General features: G+C 36.0%; 2 pseudogenes; both read left to right on the top strand.

Annotated features, from left to right (window-relative positions):
• Positions 1-3,140: 3,140 nt before the first annotated feature.
• Positions 3,141-3,879, top strand: LOC127094872 (SUPPRESSOR OF GAMMA RESPONSE 1-like; annotated as a pseudogene).
• A 1,030-nt stretch (positions 3,880-4,909) lies between these two features.
• On the top strand, positions 4,910-5,752 carry LOC127094871 (growth-regulating factor 5-like; annotated as a pseudogene).
• Positions 5,753-18,812: the final 13,060 nt, after the last annotated feature.

Raw genomic sequence — 18,812 nt, 5'->3', positions numbered from 1 at the left:
CAGCTCAACAGTGTTTTGCTTTCCAATTCTAATATTTGATCTATTACTATGATTCAAAAAACATGAAAAACATCAATAATTTTCATTAATGGCATTATTGTAATGAGTTAAGTTGAATTATTACATGTATAATTAAATTCTATAATAATATTAAATTAACTACAATAACATCACTTAAAATTTTCAGTTAATTTTCAAACATTTATCAATTACAACATTACAACATTTTTTTTTGGCTTTAATAATAATTACTCTATTTTTAACTAAATATAAAGCACCATTTAAAAAACTAAATATATATACTATTTTAACTTATTATATTAAAATATTAAAATATACTCTTCCTAAAACTACCAAGAGTATATAAACCTAATATTTACTACATAATTGGATTTCAGTACATATTATTCATTTATAAATATTCAATTCATTCTAACGAGCATTTTTTTAATTAATTCATTAATAACTTTATATTATACATTAATAATTTTATATTATTACAATTTTATATTTTACTATTAAAAAAAAGATGAATTATGCTGTGAAAGTGTGTCAACAATCACTTCCCTTAATAAGTAATTTTTTAAATTCATTTCAAAAATATTGATACCAAGTCTTATAATACTAATTTATGATCAATGTAATATTATATAAATTATTATTTTTAGATATAAATTCCATAAATTTAAATCTTAATTAACTAATCAATGAATGAAATTAAATCTAATTATTGTAATTTGACTATTAATTGGCTAATCAAAGTATTTAATTAAGAAAAAAATGTACTCTATGTTCTTGTCATTTTTTTTTACTTTTTATCTATACTAAAAAAAACTAATCATTATTCTTACTTTTCAAATAATAATTCTTCTTTTATCTATAATACTCTTAATTATTTACTACATCCATTTTACTTTTTCTCTCTATATATAATAATTACCTAGAGTTAATTTTGACAAAAGTGCGGTTAAAACTTCCTTAAACTTTGCAAGTAGCAATTAAAAAGGAACAATTTTTTTTACTAGAAATGAAATTTTTGATAAGAATATAAAGATAATTAATATAAAATAGAGTAAATTTGATATTAATATGATTATTTGAATATCCACTCCACATATATTAAAAAAACATTCTAAAAATATATCATAAATTTTACATTTAAATTTAATATGATAAATATTATACTATAAATATTTCGAACTATATCTAGATTAAAATAAAATATATTGAAAAATCATTATAAAATTAAAATATAAATAATATAAATTTCATTTTTAAAATATATTTTAAAAATACATCTATCAAACAAGTTTTTTCATTTTCTAATCTCTAAAACAGTTTTCAAAAATAAGATTGTCAAATAGGTTTTATTTTATTTTATTCTTTAAAATAATTTTTTAAAATTGATTTCAAAAATAGCTTTTAAAAACTAAAAACAAAAAGCCATTCAAACAAGCCCTTAGTTCTAAGTTTTTAAAATTTAGGGGGTTCAGCTGCACTCCTACAGCTATAGCGTCTATCATTGCTCACATTGTTTATATTACATTCTTTGCATGACTTACTCCATTGTATAAGGAACACACATGTTACACTAAGGGTGTGTTTGAATGAGTTTTAATTTATAGTTTTTAAAAACTATTTTGTAAATCAATTTTAAAAGAGTTTTGAAGAAATAAAAATAAAATAAAACATGTTTGGTCATTCTACTTTTAAAAATCGTTTTAAAAAGTGTACCACTTTTCCTTATTTTTTCCTCTTCATAATTTCCAAAACTGAAAATCAAAAATCAAAACCTCTAAAACCTGTTTTAGTTTTTTAGTTTTTAAAACTCTCAAATAGAGAATAGTTTTCAAAAACAATTTTATAAAATTAAACTACCAAACAAATTTTATTATTTTCAAATTTTAAAAACTAAAAACAGTTTTACAAAACCAAATCAAACAGGCCCTAAATATTTCTTTTGAGTTTTTTCTTCATCACTCTATTTACATTATATTTTTGAATTGACGAAGCGCCAACTTCTCCCTCTCTATTTCTACTTGTTGAATTTTCCTACTAATTTCTTGAGTTCTATGTAAAGAATTATTTAAGTTTCTTCTTGTTTGAGCTGAGAAATTGTAAGTAATTTTTTTGGATTCTCTTTGGAGAATTATTTGAATTTCTCATTGTTTGAGAAATTATTTTGAGTGGTCAAACAATCGTTATTGAATTCTATTGGAGAATTATTTTAATTTCTTCTCGTTTGAGAAATTATTATGAGTGATCTTTATATCAGATGCTACGAGTGGTATTTATACCATATTCAACTGGTCCTAAAGGATCCAGATCACGATGTCGGGAAGTCAGAGTTTTTCTCTCCCAAAACAAACCTAAAGCCCAACCTTTCTTGGCATCCCTCCAAAGCCCCATCAATATTGGCACCTTAAAAAAATAACAAATCTTTATCACCAAAACCCAACCATACTTGGCACAACCATTACCCATGGACCACGTATTTCCATATCCCATTAGCCCGAGCATACATCGACATTTAGCATACATCATAATTTTGCATACATGACGTTGCATACTCATTGAGATGGGGGCATGCATAAGCCACATTCAAGTCTTTCTCGAAAGCACAAGATTCCTTTTGGATATCCTCAGCAGTATCCTCAGGCGATTTCCTAAAGTATCTCCTCTTTATTTGCCTTTTGCAAATATTATTGGCCTTTTGTCAGTACCTTGCCTTTTGCACGAAAACATTTTTGTTGCTTACCTTTTCTAAGTATCTTCCCAATCTTTTTCTAGGACGTCTCATTACCTTTTGCATGAGAAGTCATTTATCCATCTTTCTTCTTGTCATACCCCGATTTTGGCCCTGAAATCTTTCTCCATCGATCACTCGTTTGCATTATTTCTTCATTCACCTTCATATCCTTCATTCATGTTCATGTTTATTATTTCATATTTTTTTACGTTTTTCACATTCCAAATTTACATTCATATTTTCTTCATTCACATTGGAAAATTTTCCATTCATATTCAAGAAAATTCCACGTACTCATTCATATCTCGACTACTTCATTCATTCACTCATTCATTCATCGCTCTCTCTATTGAATGTGTTTTCTTCATCATTCATTTCCTTCATACCAATAATGGCTAGGAGATGGCTTATTGACATGAGAGGATTTGCAAAGAAAGTGAAAAGAACTACACTCTCTTTAGCTAATCAGATAAATGATTGTGGCGCATATCGGGGATGTCCAAACTGTCACTGTCGTATAGACAATAGTGATGTTTCTAGCGAGTGGCCTGGCTTTCCGATTGGTATAAAGTTTGATCATTCTGATGTAGAATTATTAGACCATTTAACGTCTAAATGTGGTGTTAGTAATGTAAATCCTCACATGCTTATCGACGAGTTCATACCAACATTGGAAGGAGACTAAGGCATCTGCTATACACGTCCTTAAAAAATCTTCCAGGTGCTAAGAAAGATGGGAGTAACATTCACTTTTTTTTCACAGAACAATAAATGCATATAATACTGGTCAACAAAAGCGTCAAAATATTCAACATCATGGCTTAACTGAAGATCATGTACGCTGGCACAAGACTGGTAAGACCAAAGCTGTAATAGAATATGGAGTACATAAGGGCTATAAGAAGATCTTGGTTTTGTATATAAGATCTGAGAAAGAGTCAAAATCCTACAAATCTGACTGGAAAATGCATCAGTATCATCCTGGGAATGATGAAGATGAGAAGAATGGAGAATATGTGTTTTCAAAAGTATTTTATAAACATAATGAAAAAATGAAGAACTTAATTCATGTGTCACAAGTTTCAACACCAAAATGTTATATTTCTCTAACAATAATATTACAAATTTGAGACATCCACCACCAGATCTATCTTCTGAGTGCAACAACACTGCATCTGGTGGGGCAAATAAGAAAGAGCTAGATTTCAACAAGCTACAATTCAATTAACCTTCAAGGTTAGGAAAGAGAAATTAGGTGACAGGACTACTGCCATTCACCAGCTCTGTCTCGTTAGAAGTTTTTGGTTATATCAAGATTCCTTCAGACACAAATTGAGGCTCCTATCTTACCATACTTGAGCAATGGACCTGGAAATGCAAGATAACCACATTTAGTTTAAGGAGATAAGAATTGTTTATCCTGGTCAGTTGCTACATAAAAATAGCTTGAAAGCAGCCGACAAGTTTTCTCATGAAGAACCAAACAAGGACTTACAACGTTGGGCTGTTTCGCATACTATCTTCTGCTTGTTTGGTAGAGGAGGCCTTTGAACTATCAGCTGCATATCTCTTTCTCAACCCTTTGCCATTTGATGCTCACTGCTCACGGGTCACTGGATTTTTTAAGACTCCTGCAGTTTTGCTCTCACACCATGACTGGATTTCTTTTTCTTCTTTTCTCCCTTGTTGTTGACATAAATAATGATTTGAGCCAAGGTGATGTAAAAGAAGTAAATGAAAACTTTTTGATACAAAGAGAAGGTCACAGAGAGAATGGGCAAAATGCAGTGCAATTTTGTTGAGAAAACTTACATTTCAGGAGAAGATGGGTCCAAATAGATGTGAGTGCCGTTTACGGACTCTTCTGAACTATTATGATGCAATCATTATTCTCCACAAGGACAAAACTTGCGCTTCTCTTCTCATCAGAAGTTGGCCATGGAACTCAATTTGCAAAAGGACATGCTAGCAGGTGCTTCCAACCTTTATGTTCACAAACTCATCCTGGCCACCTTTACTGCTATGTTCGCTCTTCGAATAACGCGTGGTATATCCTGGATGATAATTGGGTCAAACCTGCCAGTGAATGTGGAGTTTCTAAATCAGCATAGCTTACATAGCACAATATAATTTCTAAACCAAAAAACTCTATAAAAAATGATGAGTAGTGCAAGATCAAGAAATAGGTCACCTTTTACACCAAACCAATGGCAAGAGCTTGAACAACAAACTCCTGTTTTCAAATACATGGTTACAGGAACACCTATTCCACCAGATCTTATCTTCTCTATCAAAAGAAGCTTGGACAGTTCTATATCTTCAAGAATCTTTCCACATCCTCCAATTGGGTGGGGATGTTTTGGAAATGGGATTTGGCAGAAAAGTAGACCTAGAGCCCGGAAGGTGCAGAAGAACAAATGGCAAGAAATGGAGATGTTCAAAGGAAGCGTATCCAGACTCTAAGCAATGTGAAAGACACATACACAAAGGTAGAAACTGTTCAGGAAAGGCTATGGAACTAGTTGTGTCTTCATCATCAGCAGCAACAACAACACCTTAACCTCACCTTCTTCTTTTCCTTTTCATGAATCTCAACAAGCCTTTTCATAACCCTACCAAAACCCTTGCTTTTATTCTCAACAATCTATTACTGGTTCTAAACCTCTTGATCATTCTGAATTTCAACCTCATGACGGTTCTACTACTCATCACCGCGTTTTGGATTTTGGATCTTATTCTCACGATGGAAAAGACTATATGAGGCATGTTCAAGTACAAGGGATAAGAGGTGGAACTATGGATGAGACAAATTTCTTTCCAGAAAATTCCGGCTCTTCTAGGAGTTATCATGATTCATGTCAGCAACGACAACTGAATTCCTTTAAGTCGTCGTCATACGCAAGCTCACAATTTCAGAACATCAAAGATGATGATCCAAGACAGACACTATCCCCTCAACATCAACTGTTGTTACATTATGTTGTATGTATGGATTTGTCGTAGTACAAGGACCTGTTCATGGACAAAGAGTTAGACAGGCTGATGTTGGTTTTAAAATTCATGAGAAGTGCGATCCATTAAGATTTCAGGATGACAAACCTGTCCAGCCAATTGCTATATCTGATAAAATTTTGAAAAAGATCAAAAAGCTTATCATTTGTATTCCTTGGGATTCCTAGACCAGATCGAAATCAAACATCATGACAATGCCATGTCCACCTGTAATACCAATGTAAACCAAGCCATTCAGTCCACTTGTAATAGAGAAAAGGCCAATAAAAACAATCCCAATAAAAGTACATTCAACCTGTATCTGATTTTTCATGACAGGAACATTTTTCATTAAAAATTCAACTCACCCCTTTATTTTCACTCAAACCACCTCATGCTTCTCCATCACAAGCCATGCTAAAACAACAAACTACACACACACACACCAACTCAAGGCCATTCATAACCATGCGAAATTCCTCCTAATGAATACCATGGGCCTTTACGCCCACAAACTCAGCATGTCCTCCTGCAGCATCAAACACAACGAGTTTCTGCGTAAATTTACCAAGTTTCGATGCACTAAGATGGCATGAGCAAAGAAGAAAAAGCCTACCGTAAATGAATGTCGGCATGGTGTGAACTACAAGACATGATTTTTGCTACTTCGGCTTCAAGACCGTCCGACCGCCCCTTTTGAGCCTAGAAGCAAAAGAGAACATCATGTTAATGCCGAAATTGTGACAAGACGAACCACCAAACACGACAAAATCTCGAAGTATAATAAAAGTGCTAAGGAGTAAATTTACGTAATAGTGAAGTTGTGTGTTGTGATTAGTGTAGGGTCATGAAAGAGGGATCACTTACGAGTGAGAAGGCAACCTGGCCTACCATTTAATTGTTCGCAAGCCTCTGTTTACCTGCCACAATGATGTGAAAGTGTACATGAAGAATACCTTGACTTACTTATCTAGTGATGCTTTCCCATCTATGCTGTCGGAACTGGTTCCTGACTTGCAAGGGATGTTCTCTTTAAATGATTCTTTCAGGCCAACTGTAATGGACTTTACAGGTTCACAGTTTCCTCGAAATGACACCAGGTTGTTAGATGGTGTGGCTAGTGATCGAGAGGGGGGGTGAATAGATCACCTCTTTAAAATTAACGGATTTAACGTTTTATCAGAGTTTTCAAAAATGGCGGAAAAATCAGTCCCGAATCGAGTTCCGTCTATTCTGAACCGCTACTAGAAAGCCGGACACGCAAGTGCAGTTGCTGGATTTTAATGAGAATGACAGAGATAATACACAGAGAATTTTAACAGATTGAATGCGCTTATCCTTAAATTCTATTTCCAATGAACACAATCAATTTAACCGTTTTGTCAAACAGTTGGTGTGTGTGTGTTTGATGATAATCAGCAATGGTGTATGACTAAGAGTTTTATTATCACTGCTGTCCAGAAAAATGATCAATCACCACACACTAACAGAAATTGCAAAACGGTTTTGTAACGTAAAGAAGATTAAGGTAAGAATACGATACGCAGAGATTTGGTAAGGAAGTTCCCCACGTCGTCCTCGCGTGTGGGTACGTCTCCCTCTCAATTTCAAATGAAATTGAGAACTTTGATTATCAATTATTGCCGAATCCGTTGATACAAGGTTTTGATACAAAGACAGAATTTCTAAACTCCAAGAACCTCTTCTTGTATAAACCTTCACTTGATCTGAGCTCGATCAAGATTTTCCTGCACAAAGTTGCAAACAATTCACCGGTTCCACGACCTGCTTGCGAAATCCCCCGATCTCCAAACGCAACGCTGCGGCTGAATGTGTTCTGCAAATGTGACTCCCAAACCCTCAATAACACACCAGTTCTTGAAGGACAAACCAGTAGGTTTTTCCTAGAAACCCCCTTCAATCTTCGACCCAGCTAGATCCTCGATCGTTCCACTGCAACCCACAGCTAGATCCTTGATCACACCACTGAACGTTATCTCGATACTTCTTTAATCCAAAGAACAAGAATTGTTATGTGTAATTGTTCTTGAAGAGAAGTGATTGAGAAGATGAAGAAGATGAAGTCTCTTTCAGGTTTCTATGTGCTCACAAACAATTGCTCCAACACTGCTTTTGATCTGTGTTCAATTGTTTTCCCTCAATGAATTCGTTCCTTTTGTCTGCTGTTGAAACCTGTTCTTATATGCTGCAGAAACAGTTGCTGTTATGACTTAAAACAACTTTGTGTATTGATGCATAATAGTGTGTATCGATACATACTGTAAGTTGAGTGAATATTTGGTGAAATCAATTACTCATGTATCGATGCATAAATCGTGTGTATCGATGCATGTGATTTTTACACTGATATGTATCGATGCTTAATGCTCATGTATTGATGCACAGGCAGTCTCAAGTAGTCCTGTATCGATGCAGGAATCGTGTGTATCGATACATAGAGTTTTTGGTCTTCCATGTATTGATGCATGGCTCGTATGCATCGATGCATACTGAACAGAAATTGTTTTGTGATTAATCACAGGTTACATGTATCGATGCAAAGGCTCATGTATTGATACATACTGATATAAAATGCATTTTAATTGTTATTTGAAGGGAATTTTCAATGTAGATTTATATGTATGTTTATGCAACAATAAAGTGGGATGATGGACAAAGTAAGAACACAAATATATCATGTAATGCAGTGCACAACTAATTTGGATGATGATCACACAATTTGCTATCATTAAAAGTTAATTCAAGGTAAAGAATTCTCTCACAAACTCCCCCTTTTTGATGATGGCAAATTTTTGGCAAGATGTGTGATACTCCCCCTGAGTTTGTGCATATCTGCATTTTCTCCCCCTTTGTCAACATCAAAAAGAGGAGGAAACAGAATTATCAAGGTAGCAGTGTAACAGGACATGGCAAAAAATGGATAACAAGCTATCAATCACAAAGAAGGAAGCTATCAAAGTAAAGAATCATTCACAAAGAATGACGAATAAGGGTAATAACAAAAGAGATAAACATAAAGTGAAAAGCATTTAAGGATTAGAACGAGTTTAAGAATTGCAGAAGCTGAACCATATATTATGCAACAATTCAAATAAAACTTGAGCAGCATGAGATGAAATGCATTTAATTCAAATAGCATCAGTATGTGTCGATGCAAATGGTCATGCATCGATGCCTATTATTCACATTTGGCCTGTGTATCGATACGTGCGATGGCTGCATCGATACATCCTGAACCAGTTTGAAAAAAATTGAAATTCAGAGTATATGGATCGATGCATACATGTTTTGTGTCGATGCATACTGATGCCAAAGCAGATTTTAATGCATTTTGCAGTATGGATATGCATTTTGCACTAAGTCATGATGCAGTATGGATATGCATTTTGCACTAAGTCATGATGGTTATCCCCAAGAAGGATTCATAAGTCAGATTATTGTAATGTTCAAACAATATAGGCAACCAATAAATGCAACTAAATTAGTATCAACGAGAGTAAGAACATTTGTTCTAACATATACAACCACTTAGCAGTAGGAGAATTGTAGAAAGGATTGATATTACCTCTGTTGATGTAATCTTGCGAGGCATAAATGAAATCTAAAACAAATCTCATCAACCAAGGTGAGGCATAATATAGATAAGAAGAAACATGCTTATCCTTATCCAGATTCCCGTTGGTAGGCATAGGGGTGTCAATTTCTTTTGAGTCATTTATTCCAAAGCGCTTGAGTAGTTTTCTGCAGTATTTTGTTTGACATACTGCTGTACCCTCAACAAGTCGCTTTATCTGCAGTCCTAGGAAATAGTTCAGCTCCCCCATTAGACTCATCTCAAATTCACCCTGGATAACCTTAGAAGATTCCTCGACCAAGTGTATGTTAGTTGAACCAAATATTATATCGTCGACATAAACTTGAACTAAAAGAATGTGCTTTCTTTTGTGCTACTAAACGTGTCTTGTTCCTAGTTATCACTCCATTTTCATCAAGCTTATTTCTGAAAACCCATTTAGTACCTATGATATGATGATCTCGCGGACGAGGGACAAGTTCCCAAACGTCATTTCTTTTAAAATTGATTAAGCTCTTCTTGCATGGCCATTAGCCAAAATTCATCAATCAAGGCCTCTTTGGCATTTTTAGGTTCTACTTGTGAAACAAACGCGAAGTGAGAACCAAAAACTTATCTTAGAACGAGTCATTACTCCCTTTGAAATGTCTCCCAAGATGTTGTCGATAGGATGGTCTTTTGAGGATTTTCAAGCTGTTGGAAGGTCCTTCACTTCAGCTGTCTTTTCTTCCTCATTTTCTTCATGACTAGTATCTTCCTCCTTCTCGTGGGCAGCTGTTTTGGACTGATCAGTTTCCTCAACAGCTTCCTTGAGTATGTCTTCTGTAGATACACCTGCGTCATCAAAAGAAATACCTTTTCCGACATTTTTCGGATAAGACTCATCAAAAGAAACATAGACAGATTCTTTAATAGTAAGTAAACGCTTATTATACACTCTATATGCTTTTACTCCTTTAAACACAATGTTTTGTTCAGCATGTTCAATTATGCAGCAAGTTTTTGTGAAAGAAAAACTATATAACCCTTGTCTCGCAATTGACTTATGCTTAACACGTTGTGTTTAAGTCCCTCAACTAAATGGACATTAGAAATAGTAGTGGTAGAGGGATTACCTACACTACCTTTGCCGAGTATAGCTCCTTTGTTATTGTCTCCATAAGTAACATATCCCTTCTTCTTTGCTTTGAAGTCTATGAAAAGCGATATGTCACCGGTCATGTGCCTTGAGCAGCCGCTGTCAAGAAACCATCTTCTATCTACGGAAGCAAGGCACTCATCCTACAATATCAAAAGAGAGAATTTGGTACCCAACTTTCATTGGGTCCGAGTGGGTAAGTGCTAACATGGTTGCCTTTTGGCTTCCATTGATAAATACCTTTAGGGACAAGAAATCTCCTAAACTTGCATTTCTCAATGGTATGGCCAGCATGACAACAATAATGACATAAACCATGATGATGCGTTTGTTTATTCTTGTTCATTAAATCCTTTGGAATAAAAGAGTATTTTGCATACGGTGGATTTAACGACTTCTTAAACAACCTAGAGTCAACGGCATAAGTGACCTTAGGTTGCAACGCTTTTTCTAATTTGACCTTAAGAGTGTTTACCTCTTTTTGCCAAATATAACAAGCGTCACAATACTTAACTCTACTACATCCATCAATGTCAATATCTTTTGAATTTTCTGCAATACTATCTTTCAATGCTTCTAAATCAATTTGGGCTTTGTTTACTTTACCTTCCAGAAATGAAAAAATTTGTTTATCGGAAGATAATCTTTTAAAAGCATCTACAGCTTCGTTATGCAGATTTTCAAAAGCTATTTTCAGTTCAGCAAAAGTCATAGAAGAGAAATTATTATAATAGGCTTGTTTTACCTTTTTATCATTGATTTTCTTCTTGTGGTAGGACAGATTTTTGGTGTGAGCCGTAAGGCACAGATTTGCGGTTTCATCACTCTCACTTGAACTTTGTGTGCTTGATGAATCACTATCACTTTCCCATGCAATGTAAGCTCTTCTTTGTTTGCTGTACCCTTTTGGTGAAGCTTTTCCTTGATCCTTATACTTCATAGGACAATCTGTTTTATAATGTCCAGATTTACCATAATTAAAACAAGATCCTCTTCCTTTACTCTTCTTATTCTCTTCATGTTTTGAATCTGTAGATTGTCTTCGGAACTTCATGAGATTTTTGTCGGAATGCTTGACTCCGTTCTTTCGAATGAATCTGTTATATCTCCTTACAAAATGTCTCATTTCCTCATCATCCGAATCTTTGTCACTACTGGAATCATTGTCACTTTGCTCTTTTCGTGAGGACTTAGAGCTAGAGGCCACAAGAGCTATTGGCTTCTTCTCTCCCTCTTTGTCTCTTTTCTTCTCCTTTTCCTTCTTACTTTTGTTCTCGTATTTTTCAAGACTTTCCAATGCTTGTTGATGTTCTTCCAGCTTTCCAAACAGAGTTGTAATCGTAAGTGTCGTTAGATCGTTGGCTTCCTTGATAGTTGTCACTTTAGGTAGCCATTCCCTGCTAAGACACCTCAGAATTTTATTAGTAGGAATTTCATTGGAAACAGTTTTTCCAAGTGCATTCAACCTATTAGTGAGATGAGTGAATCTCTTTTGCATGTCGGAGATAGATTCTCCTTGTTTCATGCGAAAGAGCTCAAATTCTTGATTAAGTGTGTTAATGCGGGACTGTTTTACTTCAGTCGTACCCTCATGGGCAACTTCTAAAGCATCCCACATTTCTTTAGCTGTCGTGCAATGGGATACTCGATAATACTCATCAACACCAAGTGCTGAAATTAGTATATTTCGAGCTTTCCAATCACACGACCACTTTTTCTCATCTTTCTCATTCCAATCAGCTTCTGGTTTAGGAACTATGGCGCCAGCCGCATTTGTCATTGTAATTTGAAAAGGACCATTTTCAATGGCAGCCCATACTAGCCTATTCACAGAATTTATATGAACTCGCATGCAGTCTTTCCAGTAGCCATAATTTTCACCGTTGAAAATAGGCGCTCTATTATACGCCCCCTTTGGTTCAGAATCCATACTGTTACAGGCAGCCACAGAGCACCAGCGAACCGGCGCTCTGATACCACTTGTTAGACGGTGTGGCTAGTGATCGAGAGGGGGGGTGAATAGATCACCTCTTTAAAATTAACGGATTTAACGTTTTATAAGAGTTTTCAAAAATGGCGGAAAAATCAGTCCCGAATCGACTTCCGTCTATTCTGAACCGCTACTAGAAAGCCGGACACGCAAGTGCAGTTGCTGGATTTTAATGAGAATGACAGAGATAATACACACAGAATTTTAACAGATTGAATGCGCTTATCCTTAAATTCTATTTCCAATGAACACAATCAATTTAACCGTTTTGTCAAACAGTTGGTGTGTGTGTGTTTGATGATAATCAGCAATGGTGTATGACTAAGAGTTTTATTATCACTGCTGTCCAGAAAAATGATCAATCACCACACACTAACAGAAATTGCAAAACGGTTTTGTAACGTAAAGAAGATTAAGGTAAGAATACGATACGCAGAGATTTGGTAAGGAAGTTCCCCACGTCGTCCTCGCGTGTGGGTACGTCTCCCTCTCAATTTCAAATGAAATTGAGAACTTTGATTATCAATTATTGCCGAATCCGTTGATACAAGGTTTTGATACAAAGACAGAATTTCTAAACTCCAAGAACCTCTTCTTGTATAAACCTTCACTTGATCTGAGCTCGATCAAGATTTTCCTGCACAAAGTTGCAAACAATTCACCGGTTCCACGACCTGCTTGCGAAATCCCCCGATCTCCAAACGCAACGCTGCGGCTGAATGTGTTCTGCAAATGTGACTCCCAAACCCTCAATAACACACCAGTTCTTGAAGGACAAACCAGTAGGTTTTTCCTAGAAACCCCCTTCAATCTTCGACTCAGCTAGATCCTCGATCGTTCCACTGCAACCCACAGCTAGATCCTTGATCACACCACTGAACGTTATCTCGATACTTCTTTAATCCAAAGAACAAGAATTGTTATGTGTAATTGTTCTTGAAGAGAAGTGATTGAGAAGATGAAGAAGATGAAGTCTCTTTCAGGTTTCTATGTGCTCACAAACAATTGCTCCAACACTGCTTTTGATCTGTGTTCAATTGTTTTCCCTCAATGAATTCGTTCCTTTTGTCTGCTGTTGAAACCTGTTCTTATATGCTGCAGAAACAGTTGCTGTTATGACTTAAAACAACTTTGTGTATTGATGCATAATAGTGTGTATCGATACATACTGTAAGTTGAGTGAATATTTGGTGAAATCAATTACTCATGTATCGATGCATAAATCGTGTGTATCGATGCATGTGATTTTTACACTGATATGTATCGATGCTTAATGCTCATGTATTGATGCACAGGCAGTCTCAAGTAGTCCTGTATCGATGCAGGAATCGTGTGTATCGATACATAGAGTTTTTGGTCTTCCATGTATTGATGCATGGCTCGTATGCATCGATGCATACTGAACAAAAATTGTTTTGTGATTAATCACAGGTTACATGTATCGATGCAAAGGCTCATGTATTGATACATACTGATATAAAATGCATTTTAATTGTTATTTGAAGGGAATTTTCAATGTAGATTTATATGTATGTTTATGCAACAATAAAGTGGGATGATGGACAAAGTAAGAACACAAATATATCATGTAATGCAGTGCACAACTAATTTGGATGATGATCACACAATTTGCTATCATTAAAAGTTAATTCAAGATAAAGAATTCTCTCACACAGGTTACGTGCTCTGTGTTTCTTGGACTACCTGCATGAAAGAGGTAACATACAGAAGTCAGGATTCTTAAAAGCCTTGTCGGATATGTGGAAATATTTAGATTCCCGTGTGTTGCGATACAAGGTTCTTCCACCACTTTGCGCAGAACTTAGGAATGTAGTGATACAGCCAATGTTTCTACCAATGGTTCTAACCATTGCGAAGTCTCAGGACAAGAATGATTTTGAACAATCAACACTTCCAGCCCTTGTGCCTGTCTTAAGCACTACTTCTGGTGACACAATGCTACTACTTCTGAAGCATGCTGAGCTAATCAAGATTACTCAAGAACATTTAATTTCACACGTTCTTCCATTGCTAAGAGCTTGCAGAACTGCTATAATAACAACACGAAATCAGTTAATTCTAAAAACGCAAACTTTTCAGTTGAGTAACTTATGAGGGTAAAAGTTTTTACCAACAGTGAAGTTTCGAAATGAAGAGAATTGAGACCCGGGACCACCAAGCTAGGATGAAGATAAAATCTTTAGCATCCTCCGTACAAGGCTCCACTACACAGCAGAAAACGCAGCAGAGGAAAGAAGGGGTCCTGTATAAAAAGGGAGGTTACTATTCACAAGAACCCTAGAAGGAGAGAGGCCACTGTTCATAAAAAGAAGATCAGTCAAAAAACCCTAAAAACCATTTTTGAAGACGGCAAGGAGAACACAAAAACCTTAACGAAAAGAAAGAGGAGATTCACCTTAACGCTGTTTGGACCAAGGATACTGAAAGTAGAGCCGGCGAACGCGCGCCCGAATTCGAGACGATGGAAGAAGAGCATCCGGAAGTAAGGATTCCACATTACCTTTCCAATCCCGTCAATCTCGTCGTAACTGGTGAGTTTTTATCCTAGTCTCCTCTTGATTGTGAATGAAGAAGGAGAGGAATTTGTGTTAGCTTCGATTTTGGATCTCCTTTAGAAATCTCTCTTTTAAAGAAAAAAGAAATTTTGTTGTCTTTTAGGAAAGGATACGAGTAGTTTATGGTCCTTCCCTTTTTTTCCAACTTCTCATGTTGATTTCCTTTTATGGCTATTAAAAAACCTTTCCGTTTAAATTAATACACATGCCAGATTTCACTGTTCCAACACATTTGGCTGTTCGATTCTGCCACTTGTCATTCCTTGTTGTTGGTCAGCCATTATGACGATACTTCCCTAGGTTCATTCCCGTTAATTTGGAGGCTAGAGTATTGACTCTTCGTCTCCCTAGGCAGCTTCATATATGGGCCGATATAAAAAATGGAACGGGCCTTCTCTGAACCAAACACAAACGACCCAAAACGATACCAAGAATGGTTGGGGATGCCTTCGGGCCCAAATGCTCGGCCCATGCTGGCCTTTTGTTATTTGTTTATTACTTTTTCTATTTATTTATTTATTTCGTTGTTTATATATTTGGGCCACTGCAAGTCTAACAGTAGACAAGTCATGGTCGAGTGGAGATGGAGTCAGCTCATCTCCTTCTTAGTGTTGGGTTCGATTCCCACTTGGAGCATTTTTTTTAACCATTTAATTGTTACTTTTTCATGTTTATGTCTTAACCTAATTGCTCCTATACTTTTTTTTAATGTTTACCCCTTTTATTTTATTGTTTAAACATCGATTTTAATTTATGGATTTGACAATTTTCTTGTTATTTATCCGTGATTATTTTTATCGATATATTGATAGTATTTCGCCGCGTTTCGACTAATCGCATATGACATTTCAATTATTGTCAACATGCGCAAACCGGCTTTGAGCACATTATTTAGGTTTTGTGTGTCCCTCAATTTCCATCCGTGCAAATCCCGATTTTTACTTTTTTATTTATTTAATTTTCGAGTGTTTTGTATATATAACTTGTTGTATTTATTTTCTTCACATGGCTTACTCTTGGGCCTTCTTACAATGAGATAGTTCTCTTGCACTTACACTCATACATTGCATTATTTGTTGTTTGGGCCCGATTTAATTATTCCAATACTTCGAATCCCCATTTGACAAAATGTACCCCACTCCCCCGATGTGTAATAATTTTACTGTTTTATTTCTTTATTGCTTAACTATTTAGTTAGCTACTAACACAAGAATAAAATCAACAATTTCCAAAAGATCAAAAATAAGACTCGATCCAACGTCGAGTATTTTCTCAATAAACAAATCAATCCATTTCTTTTTCCCATTCGATTCCATTGCTTTCAAACCTTCATCAAATGCTTGATCCAACGTCAAGCCATTTTTCATAATAAAAACTCAAAAAATATTAATTCATATTCAAGACTTTTTCAATAAAGATGGAAATGGAACGTGGTGTATACCGCGCACTCTTGAGACTAGGATTCGAGATGGATATCTCGCCGATCCTAGCTCTCGCCATCATCCAAATTTATCTATTCTGTTTCTCTCAAACACTCATTCAAATCTTTCTCAATCGCTCATCAATGCTTGATCTAGTGTCAAGTCATTTTCACAACAAAAACTCAAAATACTTAATTCCTATCTAAAAACCTTTCAATAAAGATGGAAATGGAACGTGGTGTATACCATGCACTCCTGAGATTAAGATTCGAGGCGGATGCCTCGCCTATCTTAGCTCTCGCCATCATTTAAAATTGTCTATGCGGTTTCTTTAAACCCTGTCTCAATCAAACCTAAAAAAACACTTAATGATTATTAAACATTTTTGCAAATAAGATGGAAATAGAACGTGGTGTATACCGCGCACTCCTGAGACTAGGATTCGAGATGGATATCTCGCCCATCCAAGTTCTCGCCATTACTCAAAACACATCAAACCAATCAATTTCTTTTTCTCGCCGTCGTGCGAATAATCCTTCAAAACCTTTTCTCAAACGAAAGGTACTTTGTTTCAAAACAATGCAAGGCAATGTTTTTCCACCTATTTTGGGTAGTCCAACAATGTTTTCTTCGATTTGACACAAAGTAGCTTTCGCTAAAATCGACCAACAAACAAACATTTTTCTACCCAGAACTACGTAAGCCTTGATTTCTCTTTTGAGATACGTAGGAGCAGGATTTTTAAATCTTGTCAGGCCCACTAATAAAAAACTTAGGTTTAGTTCTTCGTCAAAAATCCAAAAACATTTTCCTCTCCTCTTTCTTTCCCACCTAATAACTTAAAGCCTAACATTTCAACTAACACTAACGCACACAACTGACCTAATGGTTCCCGTTGAGTACAACGGACGTGAGGGGTGCTAATACCTTCCCCTTGCGTAATCGACTCCCGAACCCTGATATTGGTTGCGACGACCATAATCATTGTCGTTTTTTTCTTGGGTTTTATCGATATTTCCCCTTTCCTTTTTAGGAATAAATAAAGTTCGGTGGCGACTATGTTCAGTCCATCATTGCGAGCGTGCGATTGCGCTTCGCTTAAGGTTGTACTCCCATTTTCATATGAGGTAAGACAGATGGCGACTCTGCTGGGGAATATACCCAATCCCTAAGCGAGTCAAGCCTAGTTAGGACGTTTGTATGCCTTTGTTTGTTTAATTGTATGGCTTTTCCTTATTTATTGTTTTTATTATCTTTGTTGTTATATTGATATTTCTATTATATATTGGTTCCACTGTGTTGTACACTTGGATATTTGATTGCAAACCATGTGGGAAAGACTCTACACCCGAGTCTAGAGTGAAAAAACATAAGATAGGATGATGGTTGAGTAGTACGGACTCCCGAGGTGAATACGTCGTAAGAGTCGGTACGAGAACCTCACTTAGAGTAGATCCTTTTACAAATATTGTTGCCCGAGGTGTATACCTCGTAAGCTTCAATGTTTCAAAGGGGTCCATGACTCTAAGAACCTTTTAGAACATTGAACCTCTGGCCAACTAGAAATGATGGTTGCGTAGTATGGATTCCCGAGGTGAATACTTCGTAAGGATCGATACGAGAACCTCGCTCAGAATAGATTCTCTAGATGGAGTTGACGATCGGAAAGTATTTTCCGTAAGCGTCAAACAATCTTTTGAATCCATGACTCTGAGTACCCTGTCTAGAACTGAGTCGACGGTTGCGTAGTGCGGACTCCCGAGGTGAATACCTCGTAAGAGTCGGTACGAGAACCTCACCCGGAATAGATTCCCTTGATGGAGTTGACGACCGGAAAGTATTTCCCGTAAGCGTCAAACATTCTTGTGAATCAATGACTCTGGGGATCCTTTGTAACAAAGCCCTAAATCATACCCGGTGAGAACCCCTGTTTTGGAAAGCAATCAAATTTATCCATACCTCGGACCTTTGAACCTATCCAAAAAAAAAAAACATTGCATCCATCCATTCATTGCATACGCATAAAAAGCAAAACTCTTAGTTTGTTTCACATTATTTCAGGAATCCAAGACTTGTTAGAAAAATGAATCCTGAGAGAAGAGGCACTTTTCAGTTCAAATACAAGAACATGGACCTTACCAGCCTGCAGAAGTTGAGTGCCAAAGTAACACCCATCAAACTCAACAACTTTGTACAAAATTATGGAAGGATTCTAGATATCCTAAATAAGAAGATGGACATGATGACCGCAATGACTATTGCTCAGTTCTATGATCCACCTCTACATTGTTTCATGTTTTCTGACTTCCAATTGGCTCATACCATGGAAGAATTTGAGAGGATCATAGGCCG

This window comes from Lathyrus oleraceus, chromosome 6 (assembly GCF_024323335.1).
Source record: "Lathyrus oleraceus cultivar Zhongwan6 chromosome 6, CAAS_Psat_ZW6_1.0, whole genome shotgun sequence".
In the NCBI taxonomy this organism is placed as follows: Eukaryota; Viridiplantae; Streptophyta; class Magnoliopsida; order Fabales; family Fabaceae; genus Lathyrus; species Lathyrus oleraceus.
This window is presented reverse-complemented; position numbering and strand designations above follow the sequence as displayed.